The sequence below is a fragment of the Periplaneta americana genome, chromosome 8 (genome assembly GCF_040183065.1).
Source record: "Periplaneta americana isolate PAMFEO1 chromosome 8, P.americana_PAMFEO1_priV1, whole genome shotgun sequence".
NCBI lineage: Eukaryota > Metazoa > Arthropoda > Insecta > Blattodea > Blattidae > Periplaneta > Periplaneta americana.
In genome coordinates this window covers 15,500,104-15,515,726 of record NC_091124.1, presented here as the reverse complement: position 1 = coordinate 15,515,726, position 15,623 = coordinate 15,500,104, and the positions used below count along the sequence as shown (strand labels likewise).

General features: G+C 35.5%; 1 protein-coding gene across 1 annotated transcript in view; it reads left to right on the top strand.

Annotated features, from left to right (window-relative positions):
• Window positions 1-15,623, top strand: part of LOC138704274 (retinal homeobox protein Rx1-like) — a 155,472-nt gene that overhangs the window by 73,327 nt on the left and 66,522 nt on the right. The window lies entirely within an intron of this gene.

The window sequence follows — 15,623 nt, the reverse complement described above, 5'->3', positions numbered from 1 at the left end:
GATACATTTTCCAATCCTTGTGACTCAGTTCTATATTCACTTACTTACGGCTTTTAGAGAACCCGGAGGTTCATTGCCGCCCTCACATAAGCCCTTTATTGGTCCCTTTCCTTAGTAAGATTAATCCAGTTTCTACCATCACATCCCACCACCTCAAATCCATTTTAATATTATCCTCCCATTTACGTTTCTGGCCTCCCCAAAGGTCTTTTTCCCTCCGGCCTCCCAACTACACTCTATATGCATTTCTAGATTCTCCATACATACTACATGCCCTGCCCATTTCAAACGTCTGGATTTAATATTCCTAATTAGGAGAATAATACAATGCGTGCAGTTCTGCGTTGTGTAACTTTCTCCATTCTCCTGTAACTTCATCCCTCTTAGCTACAAATATTTTCCTAAGCACCTTATTCTCGAACACCCTTGATCTCTGTTCCTCTCTCAAAGTGGCAGTCCAAGTTTCACAACCATACAGAACATTCGGTAATTTAACTGTTATATAAATTCTAAATTTCAGCTTTTTTGATACCAGACTGGATAACACAAGTTTCTCAACCGAATATTAACAGGCATTTCTCATATTTATTCTGCGTTTAATTTCCTCCCGAGTGTCATTTATGTTTGTTACTGTTGGTACAAGATATTTCAATTTTTCCACCTCTTCAAGGAATAAATTTCCAGTTTTTGTGTTTCTTTTTCGTACTATGTTTTGGTCACGAGACATAATTATATATTTTGTCTTTTCGGGATTTACTTCCAAACATAATCTCTTTACTTGTTTCAAGTAAAATTCCCGTGTTTTCCCTAATAGTTTATTGATTTTCTCCTAACATTTTCACCGCCATCCGCATGGATAGTTCTATATTTATTAAAATTAATTTTTATAACACTTTGTCGTTATGGCAACATTTTAATAAGGGAAGTGTGTAGCATTAAACTACTTTATATAAATTTCGGTATATTGTGAACCAATCTTAGGATTGTTTTACACTATCAAAGATACGATATGTGTATGTCAAGATATTTTACAAACTATATATTATAAAATATATTATGACAATCTAATGAGATAATATTCCAAAATTAGGTGAAGAATACAATGCGTGCAGTTCTGTGTTGTGTAACTTTCTCCATTCTCCAGTAACTTCATCCCTCTTAGCCCCAAATTTTTTTCTAATTCCAACTTTCAGTTTTTTGGAAGCAGACTAGATGATGAAAGCTTCTGAACGGAATAATTTTTGCATACACTTGGATTAGATAATTGCATTTAATATCTATTTAGCATAGGAATTCGGCTTTAATGATGTGACAAACGTGCTATCTTGTAGATTTGTAGCAATAATCTAGAACCCCCCCCCCCTCAGATTGATTGTTTTGACAGATAATTCTTAGTGGACATGTCCAATTTATAGTCGTTAACTAAGTCCGTCCATTAGTCTGTTAGCCAGCAAGTTAATTTAATTTTAGTAGTCGAATGATCATTAGAGATTTTCTTAACGACATTGGGATTTCCGGGTTCGGTAACGAGGGAGTGTCTTGGATGGGCCTCTGGATGTGATAATAGTTGCAACTGCACTACTCTATAGTCCACGGTGCGTCATGGAAACAACATCGAGAAATGCCAGAACTTCCATTAACTTCGAACACTCAATATGGGCAACCAACAATTATTAGAAGATACCTTGTAAATCTAATTAAACGTCTCTTCTCAACCTTAGAATATATTTGAGGCAGTCAGGTAACGGTACAACGTTAATGGAGCAATAACGGAATTAATGTATCCGAGGAAATCGAAATGCTCGGAGAAAGGTTTTCTCACCATAAAATCTGTACTGGAAATCAATTATGTTATATCCATTGGCGAAAATCCAGTCAAACTGATGTTACACTTTCAAATTTAGCGAACTACAACAAACATCTCTCTCATTGTTTTGCAGTAGACTAAATGATTTTTTGTTTATTCAGTCGTTGCTTTAGGCCTACCTATTTTTTTAAGATAGGAGATGGTAGTAACGCTGCGATCGGAAAAAAACAGCTGATTGTCACATAGCGTGGTAGGCCTGTTGCCATGGTAACAATGGTTGAGTTGCCAAACTTAGAGTTTCCACGTGGTGAGTGCTAAATAGCTCCTTTGGCGACATTTGTTGCGCACACAATGTTGGCATTGATATGTTTCAGCTTTCATTTTTTGTCGATTTTGTATTGTTATTTACCTTAGCGTAAGTTGCAAATGAATGTTTAAACGTCAACCATCTAACGTTAATCTCATCAGCTGACAGCGTGGTTGTCATATTGGCAACGTAGGGCTCTAGTTCCAAGCTCGGCCGCTTAACTGTCATGTCTAGGGTCAGGTATTTATGGAGATTAATTTTATAATTTGTGTTTTTTAATATTGGTGTCGGCGGGTATTGTTGGAGATTGATTTGTACTGTTGGCAGAGATTAATGGAAATTTTGGAAAATGCAATAATTGTATTATTAATAAAATAAATAAATAAATGAATAAATAAATAAATAAATAAGTAAATATGTAAATATGTAAATAAGTAAATAAATAAATTAATTAATAAATACATTAATAAATTAATTAATTAATTAATTAATTAAACAAAATAATTATTATTTTGGAATTGGAGTATTAACTCAGTATGAATATTACTTTCCAAATAATTAGCATTAATGATACGTTGGATTTTGGTAAAGGTGCGGAATGGACAATTTACAATATTCGTTGGATTGAGACTGTATTTAACACACATTCATTAAAAACGAAAAAAACTTGCAGCCCTCAAATTACACTTTCAAATTATTAGTGAAATGTTGAATTCTTCATCTTTTGAGTTCACTACTGTAATCAGAACACCTGGAATAACATGTAATGTAGCCTACTTGGATATATAACAAATTGAATAGAAAAAAAAATTCGAAAAAAATTCAGAATATGAAATTCGCTATAAAACGACGCAATAGTAATAATTTGCGAATGTGTTCATATTTCGCTATTAGAACTCTATTTCGTGATTTGTCGTGATTGTTTTATCCGCATTTTATTAATCAGAATCACTTAATTCGTAAAGATTAGTAAAAAATCTATTGTATATCTGTTATGTCGTGATTTTCGCGATCTACATAAATACCCGGCCCTGGTCATGTCCTATCTTAAAAAAAAAACAGGTATAAGTTAATTCTTTTGTTTCTTGTGCAGTAGCAGTGATGATACAAAACTCCTGTGTTTGAATCACAGCCTGCTGGATCGCATCCTATAACTGCGTAAACTGCCTGCTCAATCAAAGTTATTTTGCCGCTAGGTGGACGGCAGTGCCCACCGCTATTAACATTATCAGTATGTGCTAAGTGTTAGGCCTACATCAGCTTCTTGTCTATGCGGATGACGTGAATATGTTAGGATAAAATCAACAAACGATTAGGGAAAACACGGAAATTCTACTTGAAACAAGTAAAGCGATAGGGTTGGAAGTAAATCCCGAAAAGACGAAGTATATGATTATGTCTCGTGACCAGAATATTGTACGAAATGGAAATATAAAAATTGGAGATTTATCCTTCGAAGAGGTGGAAAAATTAAAATATCTTGGAGCAACAGTCACAAATATAAATGACACTCGGGAGGAAATTAAACGCAGAATAAATATGGGAAATGTGTGTTATTATTCAGTTGAGAAGCTTTTGTCATCTAGTCTGCTGTCAAAAAATCTGAAAGTTAGAATTTATAAAACAGTTATATTACCGGTTGTTCTATATGGTTGTGAAGCTTGGACTCTCACTTTGAGAGAGGAACAGAGATTAAGGGTGTTTGAGAATAAGGTTCTTAGGAAAATATTTGGGGCTAAGAGGGATGAAGTTACAGGAGAATGGAGAAAGTTACACAACGCAGAAATGCACGCATTGTATTCTTCACCTGACATAATTAGGAACATTAAATCCAGACGCTTGAAATGGGCAGGGCATGTAGCACGTATGGGCGAATTCAGAAATGCATATAGAGTGTTAGTTGGGAGGCCGGAGGGAAAAAGACCTTTGGGGAGGCCGAGACGTAGATGGGAAGATAATATTAAAATGGATTTGAGGGAGGTGGGATATGATGGTAGAGACTGGATTAATCTTGCTCAGGATAGGGACCAATGGCGGGCTTATGTGAGGGCGGCAATGAACCTTCGGGTTCCTTAAAAGCCAATAAGTAAGTAAGTACTATATGCTAAGTCAGTATCTGTCACCTAGCGGTTACTCGCGTTGGTTGGGCAGGCAGTATAAGCAACCAAAGGATGTGATCCAGCAGGCAGTGGTTTGAACATATTTTAAGTAAAATAAATATTGTATCATTCCTGTTATAAATTTGATAGCGATTTTATTTTGTCTTCCCAAAAGGATCAGGCTGTATACTAACTACCAAGAAAAGAAAAAAAGAATCTACGTCACTTGACATTTACTTGAATATAAAAAATCGTATTATTGTTATTATTTTATATTTTCCATTTCTGTTGTATCTCGTTGATGAGACGATGGCAGCGCTGCGAGTGGAGATATGTGACAACTCGATGACAATGATGCAGTGCAGAGAGAGTTGACTGTCGGCCACTACAGAGCGTATACAATACCGATCAAGTGGAGCTAATACGCAATTCCGACATGTTGCAAGAGAAATTCTAAGTTCAATTTAAAAAAAAATAGAGTATCGTTCCATTGCTGGAGAGGACTTGCTGTTTCATCCACACTTGTCATATCCACATTCAAATACCCAGACATGTTCTGATATTCCTCATGAATATGATAAATATTAAATGTTGAAATTCCTCTCACATTCATCAGGCACCGGGTTGATTTTATATACCGGGTGTTCAAATTTTGACTCCCCAATGAAAGTCCGGAATTTGTTTCAAGATTTTTTTTTCTGCATCTTCAGAAAAATAGACGATCTGAATATGCACTCTTGAGTGATGTTGGTGGTGGTGGTGGTGGTGGTGGTGGTGGTGGTGGTGGTGGTGATAATGGGCGTATGGTTTTGGTGGTGGGGTTTGGTTGCTATTTCTGCTTTACTTTTAGCTATAGTAGAGGCGGCAAAGCCTGTCCTGCAACCTTATGACACGTAGTGGCTATATCATCAGTGAATATGAAGAGGGAATTTATGTTTTAGTATGAATTGAATTTCCGTGTCGATAGATTCGTGTAATATTAACCAAATCGGCACGAACTTTGTTTCTGATCTCCCATCCTTTTTCCTTTCGTATAGCGCATATGTCAGATCTCGCCTCTCAATTTGTACTTTTAAGCATCTACTTATTGGATTTATGATTTTTAGTTATAGGCCTCCTTTTCAAATTAAAAATATTATCAACAGTGATCTCACTAGACGTTTTGATTTATCTAGAGAAAATCAAAACTCGAGTGGGATTTAATTGACTATTACACGATTAGAAGAACGTATATAAAGATTAGAAGTAACGAAGTACTCCAATAGGCTACAATAAAATATTAATTGACTTACGAAAATACAACTGTCTTCAAATGTATTATTGTACCAGCTCAACATTACAAATATTACGCTAGATGCATGCTAGATGGCAGTAGTGAGCAATGCCTTCTCGTCGAGAAGTTCTCGATCTATTATACACGATGGCAATGTTACTAGTCAAGAAGGCTTTGTTGATTCAGTTTCATTTTTATTAAAATGCAACATTCCACTTCAATTATCCGAATCCCAGTAATCAACGTCACTTGACAGATGATTTTCAATAAATCGTAATATTAAACAATCTCTGATACGTGACTATCCATAATATCATATAGCAGAAGCTATAACATAGGTCTAACCTAACTAATATACACAAGTGTTATAAAAGTTTTAATTAACGACGATGACATAAAAAATAAACATGAATAATTTTAAAAGGAATAATTATTGAATGTACAATTTTCAAATTTAAATGTGGTTGGTGGTACAATTGATGTTATATTGGACGTGTGCGTAATAGAAGTGGAACTCGTTGATTTAGGCCTACATGGTGTATTCAACTTATTCAGAATTTCCGAATGAATAATTTTGAAAGGAATAATTATTGAATCTACAATTTTCAAATTTGAATATGGTTGGTGGTTCAATTGATGTTATATTGGACGTGTGCGTAATAGAAGTGGAACTCGTTGATTTAGGCCTACATGGTGTATTCAACTTATTCAGGATTTCCGAATGGTGCTCTTCATTTATTTGTAAATCGGATTTCAGAAGATGCATAGGTATGATCAGTAATTTTTATTAATTCTTGTTCTTGAATGCCAATGCGAGTCATATTTGAAACTGCTGTGCATCGACTGGAGTGGTTTGTAATTTTATATATATATATATATATATATATATTTTTTTTTTTTGACGTCCAGACCAGCGCAGTTTCAAATGTTGGCAAACAAAGAAACAAATCCTAGGGACGCGATAAAATTAAACAAATGCTAGGGAAGCGATAAAATTGTGCGATAAGCAGCCATGATTGGTTGAAATACGTCCTTTCGTACCGTTTTATTGGACAAAAGTAGTATGACATAGTAAGAGTGTAATAGTCAATGTAAAATATTGTCGCCGTTTGATACATGAAGAATGCGGTATATTTATACAGAGTGTAACAAAAAGGTATGTCAAAACTTCATGGTAACATTCCTCGTATGTTGAGAAAGAAAATACAGGGTGACCCGTTTGGGTATGGATAAAATAAAAACACCGTAAAACATTTACTACTGAACTTTATTTGTTGGAACTTCGTGCATACAACACTGAAAGATGGGAGATTCCTCAGAGCTCAACAAGACCCCCATTGCGCACCCTGCACAACTCATAACGGTGATGCAATTCAGCCCATGTCCGTTGTAACATAAGAAAGGTGATTTGTTGAAAAGCTTGAGTAATTTTTACTCTCAGATCATTACTGGGGATTTTGGGGACCAAGCCAAGAGATAGCTGCTTCTCGCACTGGGTTTCGCCTGCGACTTTCTGCATGTTTGAACTTGTTTCAATAAATCTTCGATACCACAACATTATGGAATCGTATTTAGCCACATTACGCACACCATACTCACGTAGAAATTCCCCTTGAACTTTTTTCACACTCTCAAGTTTAACATACCAAAGAACACATTATGTTGATTTGTAGTAGCCATTTTAATCATCAACGATTTTCATTTGTCCTTTCAGATTATGCATTGTTGATTGTCATATATGGAAACTACCATCTTTTAATCATAAGTAATATAACCAGCAAGAAATTTTTCCTACTATCATAATAGCTTTATAATAATGAATTAATATTATCCATACCCAAACGGATTTGACTGTATCTTACATGGACACGGAAACGCTTTATTCCCTAGTTAGAGATTCTCTCTTTTTTTTCTACAACTCTGCTTACATTATGTGATGCACAAGCTAGTTGGTGTGGATAACATCATGGCTATAGTGCAATAATAACCCCACATCAGAACAGTCTGATTGCTTGTAGACACTCTTGTTTGCCTCTGATTAGAGTGTAATAAAATTACTAATGGGGTTGGGGTGGGGTGATGTACCGTACAGTTTTAGAAAAAAGTTTAGTCTCACAGGTAGGCCTACTTTATAAGTCCCGAAAAGGAAGGAGTGCGCATGATCAGGTATACAACGAAACAAAACTAATTTTATTACCTCAACTAGTCCTCTAGTGACCTGATCATGCGCACTGCCTCCTTTCTGTTTCTGTTTGCTTCTTATTCTGTTATAGGGTGTGACGTACACGGTATTTGTGATGACAGCTTACGCATCATACAATGTAAGCAGAGTTTAGAAAAAGAGCTATAACAAGGAAATATAGTGTTTTCGACCCCATGTTCGTACACCATATTTTCATCCTCTAGATGTGAGGAATGTTTTCCTAAATTTTTTACATACCTTTTTGTTACACCCTATACATAAAAGGAAACTATCGCCAAAATTACAACCATTTAATTCTCCCATTAAGAATACTTTTATACTCTGTGTCCTGCAATATTCAAAACAATGAGTGTAATGAAATTGACATAATAATCTTATATATTATTTATTATTTTAATGTACCGAAGTACATATGATATTTCCATGCAGATATTCTGCGTCATCATACGATGAAAGAATAATGGAACGGAGAAAAATTCTCTCCGGCGCCGGGATTTGAACCCGGGTTTTCAGTTCTACGTGCTGATGCTTTATCCACTAAGCCACACCGGATACCACCCCGGCGTCGGAAGAATCGTCTCAGTTTAAGCTCCACCTCTTGGGTTCCCTCTAGTGGCCGCCCTCTGCACTACGTCATAGATGTCTATGAACGTAGGACCGAAGTCCACACATGTGCTGAGGTGCACTCGCCTATGAGTGACTAATTGGCCGGGATCCGACGGAATAAGCGCCGTCTTAAATCACGAAGTGACTTACGCATATCATATATATTATTTTAATGTACCGAAGTACATATGATATTTCCATGCAGATATTCTGCGTCATTATACGATGAAAGAGTAATGGAACGGAGAAAAATTCTCTCCGGCGCCGGGATTTGAACCCGGGTTTTCAGCTCTACGTGCTGATGCTTTATACACTAAGCCACACCGGATACCACCCCGGCGTCGGAAGAATCGTCTCAGTTTAAGCTCCAACTCTATGACGTAGTGCAGAGGGCGGCCACTAGAGAGAACCCAAGAGTTGGAGCTTAAACTGAGACGATTCTTCCGACGCCGGGGTAGTATCCGGTGTGGCTTAGTGGATAAAGCATCAGCACGTAGAGCTGAAAACCCGGGTTCAAATCCCGGCGCCGGAGACAATTTTTCTCCGTTCCATTACTCTTTCATCGTATAATAATCTTAATCACACGTTTTACGACTTAAGCAAAAAGTTAGCTCCTTTATCAAGTTGCAAATTTTGTTACTGTTTATAGCTTAATTTGAACTTACTTACTTACTGGCTTTTAAGGAACCCGCAGGTTCATTGCCACCCTCACATAAGCCCACCATTGGTCGCTATCCTGAGCAAGATTAATCCAGTCTCTACCATCATATCCCACCTCCCTCAAATCCATTATTGTTAGGTTTCGTAACAAGCTGTTTTTTTACGGTGATGGGTTGTTAGCCGTTCGCCCAACCCCAAGCTGGAGGACCACCCCTTATCGGCTGTCCACGACTGCTTATTCAATATATTCGCAGCTACCCACCATATCTGGAGGCCGTCTCCTCTATCCGCAACCTGAGGACGGTGATAGGGACCCACAATACATTTGAACTAACACTTAAAATATACATGAGGTCCACACCTGTGGAGTAATGGTCAATGCGTCTGGCCGCGAAACCAGGTCGCCCGGGTTCGAATCCCGATCGGGGCAAGTTACCTGGTTGAGGTTTTTTCCGGGGTTTTCCCTCATCCCAATACGAGCAAATGCTGGGTAACTTTCGTTGCTGGACCCCGGACTCATTTCACCGTCATTATCACCTTCATTTCATTAAGACGCTAAATAACCAAGATGTTGATACAGCGTCGTAAAATAACCCCCTATATATGTGTGTGTGTGTGTGTGAGGAATATCAAAGTTAGACAACTCCATTTTTCGCGATTCCGAGATATCGATTGTTTCTCATAGAATTTTGTATGCTGAATGCGATTCTGGAACTGTTTAGGTTCAAAAACGGACAGAACACAGCGAAAATAGCACTTAATTGTGTGCTTTAGAATCAAAATGTGGACAACTCCACTGTGGCTTGGTTTCAAATTAGGACAATTCCTTCAGTAGCCAATGAGAAGCCCACATTCGTACCACTTTTTCCCATCACGCATCGCGAATCCAACATGGCTGATTGTTTATATAATCGGTTTGTGGATGAATAAGTACTGTTTTACGTAAATTTGCTTTGAGACCGAGTTAGAAGAAACTTAGATTCAGAAGTAGACAATTCACTTTAAATATGGCTTCGTTTGGTTTCAAAATCAACAACTCCACTTTAAATATGGCTTCGTTTGGTTTCAAAAACAGACAACTCCACTTTAAATATGGCTTCATTTGGTTTCAAAAACAGACAACTCCATGACTTAGTTACAGAGATGAACAACTCCACTTTTTAAACTTAAATTTCGACCTGAATATGAATTTTAATCACATTTTGAGACTGAAAAATGTTTGTATGACCCATGAGAATGTTTAAAAAAAATGTATACATTTGATGGTGACATTGGTTTCCAAGGATCTAGTTTTTCTCCTCTCCTGTAAAAAAAAAAAATAAAAGCCAAAGTGGAGTCGTCCAACTTTGATATCAAGTTCCTCATATGTAAATTAAACAATTCAATATACATTCTAATATGGAGATGAACTTTGGTTTTCTTGATTGACTGATTGATGATAATTTCTCCAAAAGTAAGACACTCACTGAATTATCTCGGAACTTCCTCTGTTAACTCTGTTATACATACAATTTTAAGCTTCCCCTACATGAAATATCTTTATGCCTACTTAAATTGATACATCTCACTATGTTCAAAATGCATGTGAGCATAAAGAAACGCTAGAAACTCTCACGTCTTGATCACCCTGAAGTATACTTTCGCCTGAATAGCCGTCAGCTAGTCTGTGTACTGGCTGACGATATGCTGGCCTCTTACCGTCAACGTCAGTATTGTGTCACGGTCGATAGCCGACTGGATCACTCAGAAGATTGGTTGTACAAATCTAGGTAGATATAAATGAGTAGGTCTATCTTGTTAAATGAATGGATAAAGCAAGCAGGAAATTTATTGGATTGTTCTGATTGATATACTTCGATAACTTGAAGCTTCCTCATTCATATTCTTTGTAGAGGTGATGTTGAGCTCAGTTTTTGTTTTGGCACAAATTAATGTACTTTATAATGGATAAAAACTCTACTGTTTTCATACGGGCATGTTATTTGTATTCCTTCTAGCGTACAGGCTTAGAGCCTCGCTCTGTAAAGTAACAGGTTAAGCCGATATCGGGGAGAATTGCAGATTACACTCCTCAGATTTCAACAAATAGTTTTAAGCCAATTAGTGAAGGATTAAAACAGTGTTGGATTTCATCCGACGCGACGTGTGGTGATGACCATTCAGATCTAACAAAAACCGGAGCAGAGGGGCTGAGTGGTTTGTGTACTTTGTCTTTTGACTCTATTTTCCTTTATATTTTGACTGTATTTTCTGTTGCTTTTGACTATTTCCTTTCTTTTTTTTTTACTATTTTCCTTTCTCTTTTGACTCAATTTTCCTTTCTCTTCTGTTCTTATTTTTTTTTGAAAATTTTCATTTCTTTTTTTTAGTTCCGTTCCCTTTGTTTTTGAATTTCTTGTGTTTTTCTTTCGACTCACTTTTTAAATTTATTTTAAATATTTTCCTTACCTTGTATTTCCCCTCTCTCGTTAGCGAGAATGAGATAAATGGAAATTGTGACTGGCAGAAAAGGAGACAGACGGTAATTGGGATATGTAGCATACCATAAATCGCCATCTTAATGAATTGTACGAGGGAGTTTCAAAAAGGAACCTTAATAATTGTTTTATTAATTCAATATGTACAATAAAACTACAAACACGTTACCACTTTTCAACATAGTGTCAACTACGCAACTACGTTCAATGCAAGTCTTCCTCTTATAGCCTATTATGTTAAAAGTGACGAAGCGTTTGTAGTCTTGTAGTCTTATTGTACAGTAGTGGCAAAAAAACCGGACCGACCCTTATAGCTGATTTCAGAGCAGGATAGACTGGTAACTAAGACTTTCGTGGTTCTAATCGTGCCTGGGAAGGAAACTTTTTTTTGTTCCTTATTAAGATTTATTTCCAATACATTTCGATTGCTGGTAAAATTCATGTTCTGGGAATAATAAGTTAATTAAGTAGTAAAATATCGCTGCAATCGAAAAGTATTGGGAATAAATTTGAATAAGGAACAAAAAAAAAATAGTTTCCTTCCCAGGCAGGATTCGAACCACGGAAGTCTTAGTTACCAGTCTATCGTGCTCTGGAGTGAACAAGGCTCTGAAATCAGCTACAAAGGTCGGTCCGGTTTTTTGCCACTACTATACGTATTCTATCACCACTACTATTCACTATTTACGTAAATGACATCCCCTCGATTCTACAGCACTGTAAGCATCATCTCTACGCAGACGACTTACAAATCTATGTCCATACAACCCCTGACTCACTCAATGACGCAATCAATACAAAATCTTAACGAGGACCTTGAATCTATATCTGCATGGGCCAGAAAGTTTGGTTTGACTGTCAATGCAAGAAAATCACAAGCAATCCTAGTGGGACATCAACGTCTATTATGCAATATTACTCCTGTTCTTCCAGTCAAGTTAAACGACACAATAATCCCTTTTGCTTCCTGTGTTAAAAACCTTGGAGTTTACTTTGATACGCATTTAAACTGGAATAACCAAGTAACCCATATTACCAAAAAAGTGCTTTCCATACTACATTCCTTAAACAGCATTCGAAAATTCCTTCCGCTATCACTCAAGAAAATACTAGTGGAAACACTAGTAATGCCCCATTTCGCTTATTGTGATTTTCTACTGACTGACCTCAATGTCAACCAGTCGCAAAAGTTACAACGTGTTCATAATTCTTGTGTTCGCTTCGTCTGCGATGTCCGTCGCGCTGACCACATTACCCCATCCTTCCAAACTCTAAACTGGCTACGGCTTAACGAACGTAGAAATTTTAATTCTTTTGTTCTCCTTTTCCAAGTCCTTCACACTTTTGCACCTACCTACCTTGCCTCCCGTTTCAGTTACCTGTCATCATATCATAATCTCTTCACACGCACGCAAAATAGCCGTATACTAGCCATACCAACACATAAGACATCATCGTATCCATCATCATACACAATCTCGCACTCGCGCTTGTGGAATACCCTACCCAGTGACATCAGAGACTGTCGGAATTTAGTAGCGTTCAAAAGCAAGCTTATTAAGCATTTTCTTACTGCGTAGAGTAGGTTTAATTTTCACTTAATCAATAAAAGAAATTTTCTCTCTTCTTAACTTTTACAATAAACTGTCTAGCATTTATTAATCAGTTAATCGTTGAGTAGTCTGATTTTTATTGTATTTGTAAATTTAATATTAATTGTAATTATAATCGTAATTGTATTCTTAATATTGTAGTAGTAATCCCCTAGTAGAGGTGAAGGGAAGGCCTGATGGCCTTATCTCTACCAGGTTAAATAAATGAATAAATAAATAAAGAAAGAAAGAAAGAAAGAAAGAAATGAAGAAGGAAATAAATAAATAAAGAAGGAAATAAATAAACAAATAAATAAATAAATAAAGAAATAAATAAAGAAATAAAGAAAGAAATGAAGAAAGAAATAAAGAAAGAAATAAAGAAATAAAGAAAGAAAGAAAGAAAAAAGAAAGAAAGAAATAAATGAAGAAATAAATAAATAAAGGAAGAAATAAAGAAAGAAAGGAAGAAATAAAGGAAGAAAGAAATAAAGAAAGGAAGAAATAAAGGAAGAAAGAAATAAAGGAAGAAAGAAATAAAGGAAGAAAGAAATAAAGGAAGAAAGAAATAAAGGAAGAAAGAAATAAAGAAAGAAAGAAATAAAGAAAGGAAGAAATAAATAAAGGAAGAAAGAAATAAAGGAAGAAATAAATAAATGAATAAATGAATGAATGAATGAATGAATGAATGAATGAATGAATGAATAAATGAATGAATGAATGAATGAATGAATAAATGAATAAATGAATAAATGAATAAATGAATAAATAAATAAATAAATAAATAAATAAATAAATAAATAAATAAATAAATAAATAAATAAATAAATAAAAGAAGAAATAAATAAATAAATAAATAAATAAATAAATAAATAAATAAATAAATAAATAAATAAATAAATAAATAAAAGAAGAAATAAATAAATAAATAAATAAAAGAAGAAATAAATAAATAAATAAATAAAAGAAGAAATAAATAAATAAAAGAAGAAATAAATAAAACAATTATTAACGTTACTTTTTGACTCTCCCTGTTTTCAATAATTTGAAAATTTGTGACTTCCATCACCCATTTTTATATTTCATCGTTAGCCTCCTCTTATATGAACACGCTCTTAGCGGACAGACGAGAGGATAGCTAAACAGTCACTAAAGTTGTCAGCCTATCTGACATGCAGCAGATCGCGGCCCTTGATTATAGACTTAAAATTAGATTAGCTGGAAAGGAAGTGGTCTCCATGCGGCGCTGACGAGTTGTGCTGCAATTGAAGCGCGGTCAGGAAATGGTCCATGATTACCGAATTTCCGATCACCAGCCGGAAGACCTGGTGGTCACGCGAATTGTACACAGCGATGTAACAAGTCTGTCTTGATAAGTGCATACTTGACAGTTGTTCAATTACGTTTGCTTATTACAGAATAATTAATTATAATGCTTACAAAATCAGAGTCTGAAACTTTTAAATTCAGTGTGTGTATGTAGATACTTCGCAATTAAAATTGTTCTTTCTATTCCTCTATTCAGTGAAAGATAATTTTTGCTCGTCTTTCTGCAGGTGATGAGAAATTCGATGATGTTCGGGTACAGAGGGTTAAGTCATTTTTTGTGCAAGTTAAGTTTTGTTCTCCCAAAATAAATACACACGTCAAATTCTACAATTAGGAGTGCAAAAACCAAAAGAATACTAGCAATTTTGATGTGTTTTATTTAGCCTACCAGCCGTACCCGTGCGCTCCGCTGCACTTGTTAGAAATACAGTAAATATAAAGTAATTACATAATTAAAATAGGACATCTGGTCCAGGCAACATCCGTGTTTGATAGAAAGATAAATCGTTTAATATTTCACTTAATTTAAATTGTATTTAAATAATTAAAATGCGATCATTTTGGTCCAGAGACCACTCATTTGGTGCAATGATAATTCCTTTAACATGTTTCTTAATTGTTATTACATGCAAATAATTAAAATATCATTTGGTTCAGAGAACATCCGTTTTTGGTGCAACTTGGTCCCATCAAAATTTTGCTTGGAATGAAACGTATCGGAAATCATTTTTAGAGAAACTTTTGTCATGCAACATTTTCACAAAAATTAATAATAGGGAGATATTTCGATTTATTTAATTCAAGCCCCCTTATAACCTCCCTTTTGAATACAGTATTTTGAATGCCATATAGCCTAAAATCTAAGTTACAACGAACTTAATTTATATTTCAATTTTCATATAAATCGGTTCAGCCATTATCGCGTGAAAAGGTAACAAACATCCAGACAGACAGACAGATAGACAGACAGACATACAAACAAATATTTCAAAAAAGCTATTTTCGGTTTCAGGATGGTCAATTATACATGTTAACACCAATTATTTTTGGAAAATCGAAAATTTCCAGAAAAATTTTGGCTACAGATTTATTATTAGTATAGATGTAGAAAATTATTTGCAATAAAGTACCGAAGTTTAATTTTTATGTATCACTAAACTCATTTTCATGCCTTAACTCCCTTCACCCAAATGCCTATAGAATGTTAGTTGGGAGGCCGGAGAGAAAAAGATCTTTGGGGAGGCCGAGGAGGACGTAGATGGGAGGATAA